The sequence below is a fragment of the Eublepharis macularius genome, chromosome 10 (genome assembly GCF_028583425.1).
Source record: "Eublepharis macularius isolate TG4126 chromosome 10, MPM_Emac_v1.0, whole genome shotgun sequence".
Lineage (NCBI taxonomy): Eukaryota > Metazoa > Chordata > Lepidosauria > Squamata > Eublepharidae > Eublepharis > Eublepharis macularius.
In genome coordinates, this window is record NC_072799.1 from 14899765 (window position 1) to 14922322 (window position 22558).

At 44.4% G+C, this 22558-nt stretch overlaps 1 protein-coding gene across 1 annotated transcript in view; it reads left to right on the plus strand.

The window, feature by feature from the left end:
- Positions 1-22558, plus strand: part of CFAP299 (cilia and flagella associated protein 299) — a 374767-nt gene that overhangs the window by 293428 nt on the left and 58781 nt on the right. The gene's annotated exons all lie outside the window — the stretch shown is intronic.

A 22558-nucleotide genomic window follows, 5' to 3' on the forward strand; every position in this document is an offset into this window, starting at 1 on the left:
CTCTCCTTCGGGCAGAATGAAACAGCAGGGCCGATTCCAGACAGCCCTCCCCATGCCGAAACGTCGTGCGTCGTCGCACGGAAAACGCGGAATATCACGTTTTCTCGCACGAGTTTTGCGCGATGTCGCGCAAAACTCGCGTGAGAAAACGCGATATTTCGCGTTTTCTGCGCGATGATGCGCGACGTTTCGGCATGGGGAGGGCCGTCTGGAATCGGCCCATGTGCACAAAGAAGCCCTTTGGGATTAGCACTGGGAGCAAAAGCCTGTATCAGAGAGCTGAACGAAACCTTCACAAAAACCAAATGCATGGGATCCAAAAGCCAAGGCAGTTTCTCTTCTGAATTTTGCAAGCAGTGCTTTTATCATGGTGCCAGAATATTGATATGGGAAGGGTGCATTTTGGGGTTTGCAGACAAATGGGATGCTTTCAAGTGTATTGAGCCCTTAGTATTTTTGAATAGGTGCAAATATAGAATCAGAACGTGTGCTTTGAGGATCAGAAAACTCCAGGGTGTTCCAAGGCCCGTTTCATGTATATGTGATATTGCGTAACTTCTTTTCATCTGATTACCTAACATTCTACGGTTTGCTGCTGTATGTGTGAAAGCGACTTCCCTAGAAAGCATTGTGTTAGAGGTAACGGAACATTTCTGTTGCATTTTATCTATGACGGCGAATTCATACATGTTTGATGCTCCAGTCTGTCCGGAGCGGCTCCCCCCCACTCCGGACTTGGGGATGGCCGAGGCTTGTCCAGGCTGGCCCTGGCCCAACCGATGCCCCGCAGCATTTGCCACCTGCTCCACTCCTGATCCCATCTGGGTGAAGTTAGGAGTTGGTTATTGGCAACTGCTCAGCTTTTAATCCTAGCCAGATGAAGGTGGGGTGCGGCATTCCCACCTGCTCCGCTCCGGATCCCAGCTGAGTGAAGGCAGGGGGGGGCAAGCATTGCTGCCTGCTCGGTGCCTTATCCTGGTCTTGACTTCCTGCCACGGCACGCTCTCAGAGGGGCAGGCTGCCTCTTCTGGGCTTTCCTCCACAGCAGCACCCTCTGGAGGCACACCAGGGTAGGTAGTAAGTTGTCCGGAACACGGTAAGCATTTTATATAGTAGGACGCTGTCAAGTTTCTTTCCGACTTATAGTGACCCTATGAATGAAAGTCCTCCAAAACATCTTTAATAGCCTTGCTCAGATCTTGAAGGCTTTCTTTACTGAGTCAAGCCCTCTTATTTGGGGTCTTCCTCTTTTCCTGCTGCCTTCCACCTTTCCTAGTATTGCCTTTTCCAGTGAGTCTTGTCTTCTCGTGATGTGAATAAAGTATGATAGCCTCAGATTTGTCATTTTAGCTTCTAGAGAGAATTCAGGCTTGATTTCATCTAGAACCCACTTATTTGTCTTTTGACAAATTGATTCCTTGGACATTGCAAGTGAAATAGCTGGCATGTTACAGAAGGAGAAGATCAGAAGTACCAATGGGGTCCATTGGCTGATGTTCTCTGTAGTCCCTGAACCTGCCTGGCTGGTGTTCCAGTGGGATTTGGCTGCCCCATTCCTCTAGCCAAACAATATCTAGGAGTAATATTTGGCTCCTTGTTGCTGCATGCGTGGTTACCCTATTTCTGCTCGCACACCTTGAGTGGGAATAGCTCCAGGCAGTTAAACACACAGCTTCTTATCTTCCCATCTTCTGTTTCAGCAGACAGTGGTGGGGCACAACATGACAGACTCCCTTCTTGCCTTTGACTTTAATTGCTTCTGGTTGTTGTAGCAAGATTAAAGAGAAACCCAGCACAATATCTGACATCCTGAGCTGCTCTCCTGAATTTGGAAAGTGTTCACTTTCACGGCTTGCTAGCCAAGCGCTTGCCTAGACTCATTTCTTATTATTTTGTCTGCTGTGCTGTGATGAATAAGAATTTACTTTAGAAGACCTGGCAAGGAGTTTTCTCAAAGGTTTCCCCACCCCCTCTTAAAACACAAATGAGTAACCTAGGTCTCCAGGGGCAGATAATATTTACTGATTTAACTCTTCTGGACGGCCTCTTTGGGAACAATCAACAGAATATTGGACCCAGTTAGACGTAACAGAGGCAAATATGCCTCTAAAATGAGGTTAAGAACATAAGAACAGCCCTGCTGGATCAGACCATTGGTCCATCTCGTCCAGCATCCTGTTTCACACAGTGGTCAACCAGTTATTCTGGAGGGCCAACAACAGAGGCTTTCCCTGAAGCCTTTTCCCTGAAGTTGCCTTCTTGGCACTGATATTCAGGTGGTTCACTGCCTCTGAATATAGAGGTTCCCTTCAGGCCTCTTCCGCACGTTGGACTTCATATCAGGCTTTCTGTGTATTCAGTCCTTGAGGATCAGATCTGCTTTATTCATCGGTTCCGGCCCTGTACCGCTTCCATTCTTTAATTCCGCACACTGAGGAAGTCGTACCGAAGTGGTGTCTGTTTTTTATTTCTGCACTAGAAAAATGTCCCGTTTCTGCTGCTGTCTTTGAGGACACATCAGTTTCGTTAGTTGATTGGCTTAGAGCCTCGCTACAAGTGACATTTTACACGCGAACGGCACTTGATCATTTTCACAAGTCTTTCTGGGAACTAAAGTCCCTCTCCTCCACCCCTTTTCCTTCTGTTCCTTCCCCTCTCTGTTAGAATGGCTGCCTGAAGAGATGGCGAAAGCCTACGGAAACAGCAGCTTTTGCAAATCGTCTTGCTGGGGGGTGGGGGATGCTCTGGAGAAAGCTGACATGTCGGTGAAGTCCTTCCCCTCTCTTTTAGAACTGTTAGAATCGCTGCCTGAAAAGTCAGAGAAAGCCTGCTTTTGCAAATCGTTCCTTCAGTCACAAGCCTGCTCTCAATGATCTTTGGGGGTGGGCAGCTGCAACTTTCTCAGCTTTCTCCAGAGCATCCCCCCCTCCCCGAGCAAGACGATTTGCAAAGTTGCAGCGGCCCTCCCCCAAAGATCATTGAGAGCAGGCTTGTGACTGAAGGAACGATTTGCAAAAGCAGGCTTTCTGCATCTCTTCAGGCAGCCATTCTAACAGAGAGGGGAAGGAACAGAAGGAAAAGGGGTGGGGGAGAGGGACTTCAGTTCCCAGAAAGACTTGTGAAAATGATCAAATGCCGTTCGCGTGTAAAATGTCACTTGTAGCGAGGCTCTGAGATCACAACAGTCACTTGGGGAGGAGCGACAGGAATAGAGAAGCAGCAGTGGAAAGGTGCTTAATCCTTTCCCTGACCTGGGTCGTTCTCCAAGTGGCTCTTCCCTTGCCCATATTTGGACCTCTGTCTGAGCAAAAGATGCTTTACTGGGGACAGGAAGTTTGGAGCAGAAAATCAGCAGGTGGGGAGGGGATTGAGCATTTCTCCTAACCTGCTTGATTCTCTGGAAGCACTTTTTTTCCTAGTCTAAATATTGTATGTGCTTGTAATACCTGATTTGTCCATAAAGAATGACCGTTTCCACATGTCTTACCCGCCTGCGGAACATCGCGCGAAAGACCCCGAAGACAGCGTCTTCTCATGAGAAATCGCACCAACAAGACGCTGTTATCCGAGAGTTTTGCGCAAAATTGCGTCTTCCTGGCTCAATTTCATGCAGGAAGATGCTGTCGTCTGGGTCTTTTGTGCGATGTTCCACAGGCAGGTAAGACATGTGGAAACGGCCAATGTATAGTTTATTTGACGTATTTTCCTTTAATCTCATTAGATTATTAAATTTAAATATACTTGCATCTTAGCAAAATTTTGATATAAATGTCTCTTTTGACACATCAGGGCTATAACTTACAATTTAATAAAACCATCAGTCATTGTTAGAAGGAAGGACTGCCTTTAACATTCTCTCTGTAATTGCCTCTGATCAAACCTGAACCAAAATCAACCTCAAAGAAATAAACAAGCATGCCGTTAACCTGACTAATTCAAATTGGCCCCACCAGTTGATCGATGAAAGCGTTTGTTGATTGATCTAACCTTAATTCAAAGTGTGTAGTTTTTTTTGGTATTAACAACAGAGGCATAAGCGAAAAAGGAAAAGTGTGCGTGGATAAATAGATATTCAACGTCCTCTATTTTCCTGGTTTTCTTTTTTTTATTAAACAGTTTTATTCATACATTTGATATTATTTTCACATGATTGGTCTCAGCTGGCATGAAGCTGATCTCCGTGGAGACTACACCTTGGCTTCACTGTGTAATTTTAGACAGTTCTGGTGTTTGTGGTTTTCCCATGCGGTGTGTCAGCTATCCGGAACCCACCCTTGCCACTTCCTGGCACTGCCACATTCATTGGTAAACAGAAACCTTTGTACGTAACCAAACCTTTATTTTCATTCGCTCTGGGTAAAAATTATTCAGATAAGTAGACTTGCTTACGGGCAAGCATTGGACAGCAGCAAAGATGATCTTTAATTGTGGTTGTATCCCAAAAAAGCTAAAGCGCAAAGTTGTTTACTGAGGGCTCTGATGTTTGTTCTAGTGTATTTGCAGGAAATTTCCATCGCTTGTAGACTAGGGCATGTTGATAGTAAATGAACTATTCTTGAAAAGGTTGTTCTCGAGAAAGGGCAACTTCTTAAATCTCCAGATGGCTTAATGGATAGGATAAGGCAATGATATTAAGCGAAAGTGCTCTGCTATGTCGGCAACAGGCGGATGAAATTGATTTCTTTCTTTGACCGCTATTCTGAATTAAAATCCCATCACTGAATCCAAAATGGTGGAAATGTTTTGTCGCAACATTGCTACACCCTCTTAATTACATACGTTGGGCAAAGTATTTCCTTCTATCCAAGTTACACTTTCTGCCCTTTAATTTCATAAGATGCCTTCCTTTGCTTATAAGGACATCTAGTTGGCAGACTACAGCAGGAGTGGACCTGTTCCATGTTTTTGGAAGCCTCTGGATGCCATTTTGGGGATTGATACCTCTTTTGCCACACAACCAGACCTGATGAATGCTACCATTACTCGTAAGAGCATCATACCTATGGAGCACATGTACTCAGAGACAGCATTACAAATGTTACAAATCTTTAAATGGAAGTTGTATCCTCTTTCAAGAAATCCAAGATGGTAAGGAGCCTACCCCTGACCTGGATAGCCTAGGTGAGCCTGATCTCGTCAGATCTCAGAAACTAAGCAGGGTCGACTTTGGTTAGTAATTGGATGGGAGACCTCTAACAAAGACCAAGGTTGCAGAGGCAGGCAATGCCAAACCACCTCTGTTAGTCTTTTGCCACGAAAACCCCACCAGGAGTCGCCATAAGTCAGCTCTGACTTGAGGGCACTCTTCACCACCAAGGAACCCCACACAAATTTCCAAAACAAAGTATGAATTTTATGAATATATCTGCAAGGTGTATGAAAAGGAATTGCATGCAAAACATATATAATTCTAGGTACAATACTCATTTTGAAGGAGGATTCGGCTTTCCTGATCTCAATTTATATTGTTGTGCGTATCTTGTACTGGGAGTACTCGTCCCGGGTGGATTATCCATCCTGCACTCCTTTGGAGGCTTCTTGTTTGGTCTTTCTCTTTAAATGGAATTCATTGGGGTCTACTCATGCTAAAATGGATTCTGTTCCTCTTACAGTTTCTGTAATTAGAAAACTGTAGTGCATAATGCCACGAGAATACCAATTGGACCCATTTTCTCACTCTAAATTTAAAAATTAGGAGGAAATCTTTTTTTATGGAACAGCAGAATTTGAGTCCAGTGACACCCTTTTTCTTCCCTAAACAAACATTTATTAAGGGGATCACATAACACAACAGCACGCCATGCCTTTTATATCCCCACCCCACATTTTTGGCTGCCTTTTGAAAGGAAGAGGGTAGTAGAAATATATTTGAACATGCAGAGTCCCGCCCCTCTCTTTCTAAATGCATAAATGTAATCCGCCCTGAGCCTGCTAATGTGGGGAGGACGGAACAGAAATCGAAACAAATAAATAAATAAATTTTTTATGTGGAGAAAAGGGAGAACGGGACATAATGATTTTGCATGTGCGCATCACACAGTTTTGATCTTAGTTTCTGCAGAAAAAAAAGGAAATTGCTGGCTAGTCCAGTCAAACTTTCGCCTGCCCCAAGGCCAGGTTATTATACAACAAAGGCTTGATGCAAAGATGGCATGGAATCAGTTATCACTTTCTCTTGTGTCGTACTACTCTGCTTTGCAAAATTTGCAGCTTTCCTCCAACCTAAGGAGCTTTCCTCCAAATTCCCCTGGATGGCTTCTTAGGCTGGAGAAAAGCCTCAGACTTGGCCGGGTGGAGTGATAGCTTCCAGGCCCACATGTTTCTCTGCAAGAGTTGTGTGAATGTTGCTTTAGATTGTCATTGCATAACACAGGTACATAAATCTGACTCTGCATTTTCTGCATCATGCTTTCCAATGCGTGGCTGACTCAGGCACATCTTTTGGAATCTTTCTTGTGTAAGACGCCACACAATGGAGGATTTAACCCCAAGCTTTGGAAATCTGTCCCAGTGTTTAATTGTCCTCACTGTTAGGTATTGCCGACTTACACATCCATCCATCAGATTTTGTCACGGGTGATGTGAAAGAATGCCTTGATGTCCTATGCGATCTGTTCTCAAGATACCTTACAAGGCTGTGATTAAACCGCCCCCTGACTTCCGATAAGCTAATTAGACTGAACTTTTAAAACCTCTCATTCAGATGCCTGTACAAAAAATCCAGGCACCAGGACACTTAATTAGCATTGCAACACCTACTAATCTCAGCAGCATTAAGGCGCTCTTGCACATGGGAGAACGTGACTCAATCTGGCCAACAAAGCACCTATAAGAAATTTTCCTTCTGTAATATTCTTCTGGGGGAGGTATCCTGACCCTGAGTGTTGGCCTTAAAGATGGGAAATCTCGATTCAGCTTCTTGAACATCCACTGACTCGCTGATGGCCTGGAAAAAAATCACTATCCTCAATGCCTCTTCCGTAAAAGGAAAACTTATTTTTGTAACACTGTCCTAAGCCCAGAGAACACTCTGAAGACACATGAATCCAAGGCTCTGAAGATACATCTTCTGCCATGCAAGCCAGGAGGACGTTGCTGAGACAAAAGCAACAGGCTTGGTTGCTGGTTTCCTCTCTCGGTCAAGTAATAATTTCAGAAGCAGGAGACCCAGGCCATCGTCACACGGGCCCTTATTTCGTCAGTTTTGCACTAGAAATCGTTTCTTCTGTTACCGTTACTAGAACGGATTCTCCCATCTTTTGATGACTGCTTGCACTTCCAGTCAGTCACATTAAAAGGGGAAAGCGCAATTCGACGGTCAGTCAAAGTGCCTCCGGAAATGGGGCCCTAAAAATCCCGCCCCTTTTTTAAAAAAAAATTGCCTATTTGCGCTATATCACCTTTCTATTATACCAATGTTGTGCTGGGCCAACCCAAAAGCCAACCGTGATAGGTAGCAGAGGTTTTCTGCCCATGGCAGAATAGCACTATAGCACTATAGCGCTATAAGGCTGACGTTTTTTAAAAAAAAAAATACTTTGAGGCTTAATTGCGGGTCGCGCTGGGGCTTGTGGGAGTGTAGGGCAGGAGAATCAGTGTTAGATGAGACAGATGATCGGGGAGAGGGAGCATTTTGGTGTTGCAAAGCGTTCATAGTCAGTCCAGGGCATTCACATGGAAGTGGATAAAGACGACATAAGGAGTCACAAAGCGTGAATTGGGGAGAATGGCGAAATTGCAAGAGAGCCGGAATAAGGTGAGCATTCAGCGGGAGATGGCGCTAGTTTGGTGCTAAATTTATGGCTGTGTGACGACAGTCCCAGTCAGACTGTGGAGACCCACAACATCTATGAGCTGGGCAGTTGTCACTTAGAGCCCCCCAGTTTCTCCTTTGCTGCCATGGAGAGGTGTTTCTTAGCAAAGCACAGAGGCGACTGGATGAGCTGCCTAAAAAGGCACTTTCTGGTTGTCTAGCAACCATTTCCTGCCCATTTCCAACCAATAGCCAACCCAGTAAGCCTTGGGGTCAAGGCATCTCAGGTCAATTTTATGCTCGTATTGTATTTTCTTGTTTTGCTTGTATTGTATTTTCTTATTATACCTTCTGTGAACCCCATGAGCATATTTTTCATAGAAAGCCAGCATAAAAATTACTTACATGGATAAATTATTTGACTGAGTTTTTTACAGTGGTTATGAAAACTTCTTCCAATTAGCTTTTATTTGATACCTTGCCTGGTGAGATATTTTGAGAGGGTCTAACTTGTAAGGTTTTTGCGGTTGCACGGCTTTTAGAATCTGTTTTGAACTTCAGATGATTTTATCTATGGATATGGTTTTTTATTGATTACAGTTTGTAACGTCTTCCAGTAGAAAGGTGGAATGTAAATCTCCTATATACATAAAATAACAAGGCCCTTCTATTCTAAGGCTTTATTCTACTTGGAGGAGTACCTTTTCTGTAGTGACTCTGGGTTTGTGAAATACTCTATAAAAACACTTTTGTTTTGTGGGGTTTGGGAAGATTGGTGACCATTTTTGTTCTTTTTATGTCACTTTACATTTGTGGTTTTATTAGTTTTGTTGCTGCTTTCCATTTTTGTGGGAATTGTTTTTTGTTTTGTTTTTGTTTTTTGCACTTTGAAAGGTTGAAAATCACATAATGGACAGTTTTCTGCTGAAAAGCAGTCTTTAAACAAATAATTGGCACAATACATGCTGTTGAAGCAAAGTCTTCTAGACTGCCTGGGAACCATGTGTAAGCCGCTCCAAGCTCTTCCAGAAGGAAAGCAGGGTAGAAATGTAAGTAATAAATAATGCACTGAAGACTATAAAACACTTTTTATGTTCACATGAAATAAGCAAGTATAATACTAGTCAGCTATACCCAACATTCATCTGAATTGTATTTGCAGTAATGTAACCCATTAAATTAGCAGAACACAAACTTCTCTCCAGCGTCCTTATCTGTAACACTGCACAGCTTTGGCCCAAATGGGGGGATGTGATATAGATGATTGATTGCTATATTGCTGGCATGGATGAAGAGATGATTTCAGCTGCCACTGCATGATAATTCCAGCAAAGCATTAAACCCAAATGTTGTGTTCATTTCCTTGCATATACATCCCTCCCGGTTTCAATTGCAATTATTCACAAACGTACTCAGAAGAATTAGACCCAAGGAAAAGTCAGCTGCCTTCTCAATTCATGACCCAGTTGCCTTTACTAACCTCAACATATATTTATTTCATATATTTCTGTGCCATTTTTTCTAAAAAGCTCAAAATGGTTTCCAAACATAAAAAATATAAATACATTAAAGTTACAATCAGCAATTAAAACATTTTTCAGCACTAAAAAGGACAAAGCGAAAACAACATTTAGCCAAAGGTTCTTGTCTGTCTTGCACTTAGCTTAAGATCTGGAACCTACACCTGTTCCATAGGAGTAGAAACAGGCTTACGGTCAAATACAATATATACATTAAATTATATAATGGGCAATGTACTTAAATTCATCATCAAATGTTTTGTCAAGGAAATAACTTCATTCTGCTTTAGGAAGAGACTTGTGCTTGGGTTTTGATCACCTCCAAAGCAAAATTCACATCAGTTCCATAATGGAAGAGACAGTTCCGAAGTCCATGATTGTGGAGCAGGCACTGAAAACATCTCTGTAAGTCCTCTAATTGAAGAACTTCCTTCCTCAGGAACTGAGAAGCCCCATCTCTGAAGCAGAGGTGCCTGCTCGGGCGGCAGGAGAACAGGGCTGTCAGTTTCACAGACCCTGCGCTGGGTTCAGCCGATGGGCTGAAGCCGGCGCAGGGTGCGTGAAACTGACAGCTCCCATTCTCTTGCTCTTTGCAGCAGGAGAATGGGAGCTGTCAGCTCCTCCTTTCCAGCTGGCTGGAGGAATGGCGGGAGAGCTTGCAAGCGGCGCAGGGAATCTTCTTCCCTTCAAACTCTCCCCCTTTCCAGCTGCCCTGGGTGGCAGGAGAATGGGAGCTGTCAGTTTGACAGACCCTGTGCTGGCTTCAGCCCATGGGTTGAAGCCCGTGCAGGGTGAGTGAAGCTGTCAGCCCCCGCTGAACCCAGTGTGGAGTCTGTCAAACTGACAGCCCCCATTCTTCTGCCACCCTGGGTGGCAGGAGAGCAGGGCTGTCAGTTTCACTCACCACGAGCTGGGTTCAGCCGATGGGCTGAAGCTAGTACAGGGTGAGTGAAGCTGACAGCCCTGTTCTCCTGTCCCCTGAGTGGCAGGAGAACGGGGGCTGTCAGTTTGACAGACCCCGCGCCGGCCTCAGCTTATGGGCTGAACCCAGCACTGGGTCTGTCAAATTGACAGCTCTCATTCTCCTCCCACTCAGACAGCAGGAGAACAGGGCTGTCAGTTTCACCCTGTGCTGGGTTCAGCCGATGGGCTGAAGCTGGTGCAGGGTGAGTGATGCTGACAGCCCCGTTCTCCTGCCACTCAGGAGACAGGAGAACAGAGCTGTCAGTTTCACATGCCCTGCACCGGCTTCACCCAAACAAATGAAGCCTGCGCGGGGTGTTTTGAAACTGACAAACTTCTCCTGCCTCTTCGGGGTGACAGGAGAAGGGAGCTGTCAGTTTCAAACACCCCACACCAACTTCAGAAGCTGGCTCCGGGTGTTTGAATTCCACGAACTATGAACCACAAACCAATTCGTGAACTGGTAAAATTCTGTGGAAATTCCTGGTTCCTGGTTTGTGCAATAGCAATGAACCACGAATCAGGTGGTTCGGTTTTTGTTCGGTTCATGCCCATGTCTACTCTGAAGGTCTTCTGGACTGAAAACTTCTGGTTTGAAGACTTTTGTTCTCTCTCCAGCCTGGCACTTGGCACTGTAAGGAGGTGGGCCAGCAGCACTAGCAGCACTAGCATCCCATGATCCCTGGCTGGCGGGTCAGTGAGGGAAGGTGTTGCTCATCTGCCTCCTTGGAGAAGAGTTCACCCTCTGTCCATGAAGAGGCCTCAGACTGGGAAGGGGGATGAATCTTCACCCTGATCCACCTTCTCCTGCCCTTCTCTGTGGGCTAGCTCTGTGAATAGAGGAGAAGCCCAGATCGTGACCTCCTTGGCTTTGAGGTTGAAAATCTTAAATAGCTCCTCCCCACAAGGCCCTCCCTAATTCAAGGGGAACTAGCCAATGCACAGTGTTGTCTCCCATCCCTGGAAAAGGCTTGGGAGTGGTATGTGCCCCCTTGTGGCTAACTGTTCGTTGGCTTCCTCCTTGGCCTGACCCCATCAGGCTGCCTTCAGGGCACAAAGGCATGGCTTTGGTTCCTTCCTGGCCACCAGGGCTTGAAGCCATGGTGTTGCCAGCTTGCCACCTGCTTGCCCCACCTTTGGATGTCCCCTTCTGTCTCACCTTTGTGCTGGTGGTGGGACTGACATTGGAGCCCCCATCCGGCCCCAGCTGCAGACCGTGCCTCCTTTCACTAGCACCAAAGGGCAGCTTAAGTCCCACAAGCAGTGATCCCTTGATGAGTTTGAGCACTCCAAATGATAACTCTGCAACCAAAGTAGTAAACCTAACTTTGATCACATGTAAAAATCATTTTCTATGACGATTCATTAAAGTGGAGGACAATCGGGAATTTTCCACCATGAAGTGAGCCAGGTGAGACTCTAGCAAAAGCAACCACTTACTTATGAAGATCTGTCTCTCACCCTGTCGCCAGAGAAGCAGACTTCTTGGCTGTAATCTGACTGATTTCATCCACAGCATTCTTAGACATTTCCTCATGCCGGGTGAGGCTTGCAGCAGCAACTGCTAGGTTACAGCCTGGGCCAAGCAGATTGCCTGTCTCCTAGAACACCACATGGCATATAGGAGTGGGCAGATGGACCAGTGGAGAAGGGAGAGTATTGATCTTTTTCTTGGAAATCCAGCTTAACCCTGTGAGTGTTACTTTTTAAGATGCATCTGTGGGGCTGCTTGGTTACTTATTCTGACTGGTTTGTTAAGTGCAGACTCCTTGTCTGCTAATGATTATTTGCATTTGTAATCATATCATCAGGTTCTGGAATCTGGGGCGGAGTGAGTGGGGCTGGTTTCTGTTGTTAAAGATAATGTTTTCCAATTTTGCTAATTACCTTGGGTCGCATTATTTCACCAGGGACCAGTCCTACCATTAAGCAGGATAAAAAGGCCTACCTAAGGTAGCAGATTTAGAAGCAGAAAACTCATCAATTATTTTGTTTATCGGTGTCTTTCTACCACAACAGCAGATGCCTTCTTCTAAATCTAGTCCATCTTTCTTCTAAATCTAATCCATCTTTCCTTTTGATATGCTATGCATAGAGGTTGAACAGGTAGGGAGATAATATGCATCTTTTCCAGACATCCTTGCCCATGGGAAACCATTCTGTTTCCCCATATTCTAACAGTAGCCTCTTGTCTAGAGTACAGATTATGCAGGTTTGCGCATCAAAACAAGGTAGGAAGGTGCATGAAGAAGATGCCCTCATCCTACCACTGAGAGATCACACCAGGACAGAATATTCTTGGAAGGTAGAAGTCTAAAGAGTTATTAAATTTTGCAACAAGGGTGCTGAACTCAAGTGTAAGTCTGAGTCTGAAATGCAATCGTGTGACTGAACACACAAAATCCATATTATTGACAACTAAGGTAGACAGAGCCTGGTAGACACCGAGTGATTTCTTCTGCGTTCTGCCATCTTTGAAAGCAGGGGGGCCCTCCACTCCCATTTTGTAGAGTGCAACCTAAACATGGCACAGGGAGCTTTGTGTTCGTACAGAAAGCAGAAAGTGCGTAAAAGATAAAGTTCTGCCTTCAGTCTTTGCAGTCTTTTCTCCCCCGGGCATTTGGAAAATTGACTCAGGAATTTTTGAAATACTAGAACAATTTAGTATCTGTAGCAGAACTGTCAAAAGATTAGTCTTTCACTGTGGAAATTAGTATTTCCTCGTTGTCTCTGGTTTCTCCATTCAGTGCAATGAATTTTTTTCATTAGCTCTCCAAGGTTGTCAGAAGACATTAAACCAGACGTTCAAGTACCATCCAGCTCAAATTCTCCCTCCTGATGGAGTGGGAAAGTTTTGGACAATTAAAAATATAACGTGATAGTCATACTTCAGATCCTTTGGGTAATGCCGGAGGGTCTTGTATTTGATCTTTATAGTTCCTTTGGCTTTCTTTTCGGTTTTATTACAGCCCTCTGTCAAGGGAACATTAGTTATGTGTTATAATCCTCATTTGGTTCTAGCTTGTTAAAGGAAAGGAATGTGTTAGTACAGGAGTTTGAACTGAAACATGGGCCTGGAATCTGGGTTGTAATTTAATCCATTTCTCTTAAACTTGTTTGTATAATTTGATGGGGTGCAAGAGTAATTCAGTTTGCTTTTACAGAATTCTGTGTCCGCTTTCTAATCATATCCCCCACTTTGCTCCCCCGCCCAAAAGATAGAAAGGAAAAATTGAGAGAAGTTGTATCCTGCGTGTAACGTTTGGTGATTACAGGTCACACCACTCTGATTAAATTGGTCAGTGTGGCTCCAGTTTAAGTACGGAGGCCTCTTGTCAAGATTTGAGAAAAGGGAACTATAGCACTTAGATGAAATTTACAGTTGTAGACGAATGGGCAAACCAGGAGCCATCTCTGAGTAGTTAACTCTGCTGAGTCATAATATGACAGAATGCTGCAATTCACAAAACTATTAAGATGGAGTACAAGAATGGGTTAATATTTAAAGTAAACTTTGCATCTGCTCATCCCACATGGTTTCCACATACAGATGTTAGCCATCAGGCCTCAATCACAAAAAAGTAGCAATCGCCCTGCAATGACAGTCTATGAGCTGGCCCAATGGAAGACATAGGCCGTTTCCACACATCTTACCTGTCTGTGGAACATCGTGCGAAAGACCCGGAAGACACCGTCTTCTTGTGCGAAATCGCGCAATACTCCCACATAACAGCGTCTTCCTGGTGCGATTTCGCAGGCAGGTAAGACGTGTGGAAACGGCCATACCCTAGATGCCAGTTCTTGAGCACTCCATCAGTAAAACTGGGGGGGAGGGGTTAAAAGAAACAAGAGGTCATTGCCAAAAAGAGCAGTTGCTCCTCAACTTCTTTCCTTCCATAATGCGCAATGCTCCATCTTTAGTGTTGTTATGCACAAGGAATAGCACCTCATGGTAGAAATAGTGTAATGGTATAATAGCACCAATTTCACTTTTTAAAAAAATATATTTGTGGCAAGCAGTGATTGCCACCTGGCAGCATGCTTGCCAACACGTGTGAAAGCAGTGTAATCACATGAAACAAAAACCTCTGAATGTGTTTGGACACGTCTGAATAGCTCACCAAACCATCAGCTTCATGCTCGCCACCGGGGAGCATAATGTGAGCTGAACCAATGGGCGCTCGAGCACCTCTGCTTATTTCAAGCATTGCAGCACAGAAAGACTTCTTGTTTCTGATACAAGAGGCAGGAGGACAGGCTGGCTGAAGCAATCCTGTTCTCAGTTGTTACTTTCGTACAGTTGAGAAAAGCTCTCCTTAGGATAAATGCCTTCCTTTAATGCTGATGAAACAGCTATTCCCTTTTGAAACTAAATATATACAGCCATGATGTAATGACGAGACCAGCAGAACTAGTCGAGCTGCTTTTTGGATACAGTTCCAGAATGCCTCGTGGCAAAAACTCAAATGATGAAATCTTCAGGCTCCGAAGAACTTTGGCCTGCCTAATGGGTCTTGGCTGTGTTGGCGAATGTTCCTCCCTTTGGTGACCCTGTGGCACTTGGAAGCCAGCAAGGCTGCTTGGTTAAGAAGTCCTTGGAGGAGGACATCCTCAAGGATCAAACCTTTCTTGGGCAGACAGCATTGTAAATCTGCTTTGTTGTCTGCAGAGACTTTTCCCAGAGTTAGCAGAAGTTTTCCCAAGGAAAAAAGAAATTGGTTCTCATGGGATGGAACGCACAACAGATTATTGTGATGACTGAGAGTCCCCATTAGGTATAAAAGGCAATGGAATACAAGAGCAGAAGCCAAAGAAATGAGAAGGGAAGCCAGAAAAAGATGCCTCGTTTGTGAATCAGATAGTTAGATCCAGGGCTTTTTTTCTGGGAAAAGAGGTGGTGGAACTCTCAAGAGGGAAATGAAGGAGAAACACACGGGCCCCCTTACAAAATGGCCATTTCCTCCAGGGGGAACTGATCTCTGTCTGGAGATCGGGGGGGGGGCGGGACCGCCGGACAGGAGAGGTGCCGGAACTCCATTGAACTGCGTTCCCGTTGAAAAAAAGCCCTGGTTAGATCCATCAACAATACCACTCATTCTTTACCCGCTCCAATATTTGTATTTCCTGTTTGCATTCCAAAATGTAAAAAATGAAATCAATAAAATGCTCTGTTTGTCAGGCCAAGATTGAAATGTTTTAGAATTGACATTGGGAAAAAATGATGATCTCTGAGGCATTTAAAGGGGCAAGTCAACTAAGAAAGAGAAAGTTATAAGAGAAAGTTAAAACGCAAAAAGTTCAGAACGGCTGCTTAATTCTGTTCACTGACAGGTCATTTGCACAGTGATTTTTGTTTTACTCTTTTTACTTTGAGCTCTGTAAAAGGATCCCCTTTTCTTCCACTTCTGCTCTGATTGGTATCCAGAGAATATGGATTTAGAATGAAATTCCAACCGGCTCTAGTAACAAGGCCTGGAAATGAAGCAGCAGAGCAGAGATCCAAGCTAGCAGCCAAACCAGGCCAGAAATGCATTGTTACAGCCCCGCGTCTGGGTGATGCACCTGCGCCTACACATTACAGCCACCAGCAAGGGGGTGGGGTTGAGAGGGGAGGGAAATCCCTGATTGCTGCTTCTCATTACATCCCAGGATCAAAAATGTTCCTCGTAACAATGTGGTTGGAGACCAGCTCTCTTTTCAGTGCTGATGTGCCCTGATGTTTGCAGGACGCTGACACAGAGACTCTCAGAGGAATGCAGAAGCTAAGATCAATGTCTGGTTCTCTTAATTTATTATCGCTGCATCCAAGCTACACAGAAAAGAATTCCAAAGAAATGACAGGTTGGAGGGATTGGGTTTAGAAAATAAGAGAAATCGGGAAAGAGAGAGTCATCCCACGCCAGTTACCAGTGAGCCGGTGAACTGTAGCCTGGGCAGCAACGTCTCAATCAGAGTCTAAAATTACAGAAAGTTCATCATAGAATCATAGGGTTGGAAGGGACCTCTAGGGTCATCTAGTCCAACCCCCTGCACAATGCAGGAAATTCACATATACCGCTCCCCCCCCCACACACACACACATCCCCAGTGACCCCTGCTCCATGCCTAAAGAAAGCAAAACACTGTCAGGATCCCTAGCCAAACTGGCTTGGGGAAAATTACTACCTGACCCCAAGGTGGCAATCGACCTTACCCTGGACATGTAAGAAGGGGCCATGAGAACTACATACAATTCCATACAAAAAAGTTTCCTGGATGCAAAAAATTAGTATGTCAGGGAGAACAGTTTTAATCTAGCCTTCCCTGTGAAATGTTACTTCTCTGTGTTTGTGTGTTTGTTTGTTTGTTTGTTTGTTTGTTTGTTTGTTTGTTTGTTTGTTTGTTTGTTTGTTTGTTTGTTTGTTTGTTAGATTTTTAGTCCGCCATCCCTGCCGAGTGGGCTCAGGGTGGAGCACATTTTAATTTACATAAAAACACGTAAAAGCAGATAAAACATTGCAATAAAACTTAAAACACTACATACGATAAAAACTTCTCAGATGGCGATGGAAGAGTTACTTCATTGCAGACATGACCCATATATCCATGTCTATAGATAGATAGATATAGGGTGGTGGACAGATCTTTTCAAGTCAAGTCAAGTATGAGAACGTTTTTGTGTAGGGAACTTTTTGGGTCATGTGATTGTACAGTCTGGAACAGTGCGGCTCAAATACAATTCTGCTACTTCCTTAAGGGCTCAGATTGACAAGATGAAGGTCACATATCTGGATCTGTCCATAAAATACAAATTGCTGGCTTCTGCAGCTTCAGTTTCCCTCAGGTCTGTATAGAGAGGTTAACCTTTCAACTCCCACTTAGTGTGGCTATTTAAAATCAGATCTCCTTCTGTGCTATTAGCATTCTAAAAGAAGAAAAGATACGTTTTGAAAGAAGACATATTGTATCCTTTAAAATGCTAATCACATTGTGGGGGAGTCTGTTTTGAATAACAAAACCGAGAGGAGGTTGAAGGGTTAGCTCCACCCCTTCCCTTCCCCGCATGGTCCCCAGGCAAACTGAGGCTACAATGAACCAGCAGTTTGCATTTTACAGATTGGATGCCGCAGGGATCTTTGTATCCTCTGTGTGAGCCCTGAGAATAGGGTGGTACTGATGCCGAATCATGTGTCCCTTTGTTCTACAACGTGCAGTTGCAGAGACTAGATGCTGAAGCAAAAGACCAATGCAGGTAGGCGTGGATTTCAACCATTTCCCTTCATGCTATTTTTCTGCTGAAAGTTAATCCTCCCCTTCCTGAGTTGGTGGGGGGTTTTCCCTACAAGGAAAAAAAAGTATTTTATTTTTAAAAACACAGAGTAATCTTTTTGGAATATAATGATCTCTATTAATTAATGGATATAAGCAGGGGAGCCTTAAGCTAGCCTAATTCACCGAAATGTGTTAAGTGTCGTGGTGTATTGGGTCAAAAAATTATCGAAATGGAGGATCCAACTGCAAATCTCTGCTCATCCATCAAACTCACCAACGTTTCAATGTCTGTCAGCCTAGCTTACTTTGTATAGTTAAGCATCTATTATCTCTCTTCCAGAGTACTTATGAGAAGATGGGGAAGATTTAAATCTATAATATGAAAAATTTATTTTGCACAATATCTTGTGCGAGCATGCTTGCATATATGTATTATGCAGAACACGGGGACAGCACTTTTCAAGTGAGCAATATATCTCTAAACTTTACATTATTTAAGTCCATCTTTCTCACTAGGACTGAAGGTGGATAAACTTAACATGGTAAATTAAGAGATGCTTTGTGGTCTAGTGGTTAGTATGTGGGTCTAGAACTTGAGAGTCTTGGATTCAAATCCCTGCTCAGCCACGATGCTCATTGGATGACCTTGGATTAGTCACCAATCTTTATGCAGCCATGCTGTTCCAAAGACTGAAGTTTTTGTAAGAGAGTGGGGCAATTTCCTCCAGCTCCTCTCTCCCACTAGACCACAAATCCCCCTGAAATTTTGTTCAGGGAGGGGGGGCAGTGGACCTGCAGGAACAATATAGTGGGTGTTACATTTCTTCTCTGAGGTTGGGAGTGGGGTAAGGGTCGAAATGCCAGGATAGTTTCTGTGCCCCTTTCTATTTTATTAAAGTACTGTATTTGTAAAAAAAGTGGTAGCATGATAAGAGAGCAAATTGCTTTTTTGGTTTTTAGCAGTGTGCACATCTGAGCTTGGTTTACTTGGTATAGTGTGCTTAGGACATTAAACGTAGGTTGAGACAGCTTATTATTGAACAAATCTTATTTTGATTTACTCTGAGAAGGTAAAAAGCTTTGTGGTTCATCAATACTGGGCTCAGAACTGTACAAAACAAGTTGTCAGGAGGATAAAATGCAGGAGGGTGGAATGATGTTCTAAGCTTTGGGGGAGAGAAGTGGGATAGAAATATCTTAAATAAGCAGGGCTTTTTTTCTGGTAAAAGAGGTGGTGGAACTCAGTGGGTTGCCCTCAGAGAAAATGGTCACATGGCTGGTGGCCCCACCCCCTGATCTCCAGACAGAGGAGAGACTGAGGCCACACTGCTGATATCAGGGGGCGGGGCCACCAGCCATGTGACCATATTCAAGAGGTGCCGGAACTCCATTCCGCTGCATTCCAGCTGAAAAAAAGCCCTGTAAATAAGTAAATACACCTTAGGACTGATTCACTGATAGGACTGTGGCATGTGAACCGTCATAGATCAAACAGCAAAGACAGAACTTTCATGTCATAACTGTCATGAGTCAGCCCATCGTGCCAGCTGAGGCATCCTCTCTGGAAGCCGAGGAACAGGAAGAGCCGGTCTCTGACCTGGAGGAACCCTCCACTTCAGAGGAGCGCCCACAGAAGCAGCAGGAACTAATTACAGGACCCGCTGGGGGGATCCCAGAGCCAAGGGCTCATTCTGGGGCAAGGGGAAGAAAGGATCGGAGGAACCTGTGCCACAGGCACCCCCCCGAGCCAACTGATTGACGGAGGCACCAGGAACAGGCGGCAGCTCAGGAACAACGTTAGAGTGCCCTGCTTCAGGTGCAACATCGGGCCACGCTAGCGGCTGAGACTGAGGCACTGAAATCAGAGGAAGAGGCAACACGTACGTCTCAGCCTGTTAACTAATCAAGTGGATAAAGGGAGCATGCTGAGCAGAGCAGAGCTCAGCGGGGAAGCGACCTTGTGCGCCACTCCCTGCATCCTGCTATTCCATGCTGAAAAATGCTTGACCCCAACCTTGGACTCCTGCCCTGTGCCTCCCTGAATAGACCTCTGACTCTTGACCCCAGACTGTTTCTTGGACTTGGATTTAATTGGACTTGGGTTTGGACTGATTTGCCTTGGACTGCCTCCTGTGTGTAGCAACCCCAGACTGTTTGAACGGACTTGCTCTTTCGCCTAACCCACTGACTGCATCTCATCTTGCCCAGCCAAGCACCCTGACCTGGGCTGGGCCACGGACTCCGCCATGGCCCCAGCCCATCTGCAGTACGACCGAGCCCCTGAGCGCGACAGTATCATTTCAAATGCAATTGAGTTGGTTCGCACATTCAGCTGTCAGTCCTCAAATGTTGAGCAGTCAAGCACTATGCATACATGTAGAAATCTGTCAGGTCCCACTGAGGGAAAAGGCGGGATATAAATGAAGTAAATAAATAAATAGAAATCAGCCGAGATAAGTACATGTTGAAATTAAATTGTTTAGCAGGTTGTTCCTAAAAGCTTAAGTCCTCTGCTTGCAAGGGAAAAGCAGTAACAATGAATAACTTTGTTCTAGGAAAAAGCAGGAGCTCCATATTTAGGGAACACGTTCTCTATCCATCGCATTGGGAGCTGTAAGTGCAAATCCCTGCACATCTGGCGCAAAACATACCTGCCTCTATAAATATTCCATTTAGCTCACTACTATTCCATGGTGTGCCTAGCAACACACTTTCAAAACTTCCAATAATCAAATTACATTTAACTGCATTAAGCACAGACATAGAGAACCAAGTGATTGCATCAGTTATATAAAGAAAAACACACGAGAATCTAATTTGACTCATTGTGCAGTAGAACAATTCCTAAGCATGTTTTTATTAATCCTACAGAGTGGGGTTGCGAGACTGCCAAAAGACAATTAATCCCGCTGGGGTTTAATTTTCCAGCCATTAAATTTGTGTATTGAATTTAGTCTCGTTCCAAATTCTTCTTTGGGGAGTAATTTAGCTTCTTTGTGCATTTTTTAAAAGGAAATAATAATTCTACCTCCATAAGAGTCATATTCCTATATCCACCATCTTTTATTCCACCTTTTGTCTTTCTGCTGCCATAACAATATATAAATCCAACCTGCCCCTTTCCCCTTCTTCCCTTCCCTCAACTTGTTTGGTGTCCAGAGTGCCCCACTTTCTGGTTTACTCTGTCATCTTAAGCATCTTAACTGATAATACATTGACACCCCAACAATTTCAGCTTCCTTTTCCATCCTGCCATTTCGACTTTGAGCAAAACCCATCAATGGGTGATACTCCAGCACGTGGTCCTCTGATGTATCAGCCCACTGTAACTCTTTTTCTCACATTTCCAGACATCTCTTTCCTCTTGTCCAAACCACAGCAGAAGGTGAAGCAAATATATTATTCCATACTGGTAAACCACATTCATCTTTCTTTTTTTCGCACTGGCTACCAACTTGCTGGTATGAACGTGAATGTTCTAGTTTTAGTATTCCGATTTTCTTTTTTTAACTTCCAGTGTAATGAAATACTGACGCACTATAGACTTCAATTCTGAATCTGCCAAACGAGCGTATTGGGCAGAGATTCCCAATGATTCTACACTAGGTTTGCCAACATGCACGGTGGAGCCTGGAGATCTCTTGGAATTGCAACTGATCTCCAGACTACAGAGATTAATTCCCCTGGAAAAATGGCTGCCTTGGAGGGTGGACTCTGTATCATTATACACTGCTGAGGTCCCTCCCCAGGCTCCACCCTCAAGTCTCCAGGAATTTCCCAACCCAGAACTGGCAACCTTATACTACACTCTTGCCATGCTCAAAATACTATTGCCCCAATACAATGGAGCTGGTGACTGGTATGCACATGGGGGGGCGGGTTACTGTGCACTGTAACAGCGCACATCAATGCACACAGACCATTTGCACTGCATTACAGTGTCATCATCTAACTCAGCTTGACATTCTGCCACCACCCCCAGCTTGCCTTGACATGAAGAGACCCCAAAATGGGAGCCACATCAAAACCAGGGAGGCGGGACATTCAAAGCAAAGCCATTAAGATCCCATAATACTTTCAAAGACGTGTTTACTAGATCCCTCCCCCTTCCCCAGAATGTCTTTAACTTCTAAAGAATGCCCTTCTAGTTTGACTCTTTACTACATTTGAACAACGCTGAGACTACCAAGGATAAACTACTAGATCAGACTACCCATTAAATATCTTTGAAACCACTTCAGTGCTACTTGGAGCAGTTTATGGCTGTCATTTTGGGTGCCTTTTTGAATCAGAATGGCAGGGTGCATACGTTTTTAACTACATATTAAATATTTTAGTTACAGTTTAAAAGATTTTAAATACTCTCACACAATGGAAACTGACTGCGAACCATCCAAACTAGTGGTCACCCAGGACTGATCTAATTTATTGCCACCAAGTGTGACAGTTGGTGACCCCATCATTCTTGCAACAACCCTATTGCCAATGCCGATTAGCCATGACAGCCAACTGGAACTTCCATGTTCAGAGGCACTGTACCTCTGCCTTCATGTTTTATGGAGGTTGTTGCCTTTGTGCTTTATGGAGTCTTAGAGTCATCCAATTGGCTACTATATGAAACAGGATGCTCCATCAGATGGACCATTAATCTGAGATAGATCTCTTCTTATTCCTTTAGGTAGGTCAATATTGGTGGTGATGGAGAGTGCTGTCAAGACATAGCTGACTTATGGCGACCCCTAGTGGGGTTTTCAAGGCAAGAAACTATCAGAAGTGGTTTGCTGTTGCCTGTCTCTGCAGCCCTGGTCTTCTTTGGAGGTCTTCCATCTAATTACTAATCAAGGCAGACGCTGCTTAGCTTCTGAGATCAATGAGATCAGGCTTGCTTGGGCTATCCAGTTCAAGGCAGGTCAATATTAGTATTCCCTTATTGTGGATTGGTGGGAGGGGGGGGGGCTGAACTTCAGTCAGTGCCAAAGGCCCACCTAATGAATTCAGACTTCCTATCTCACATGTTTAGCAGTTACTGTATGCTTCTCCATGCAAGCTGTTACATAATGTCTGTTGCCTG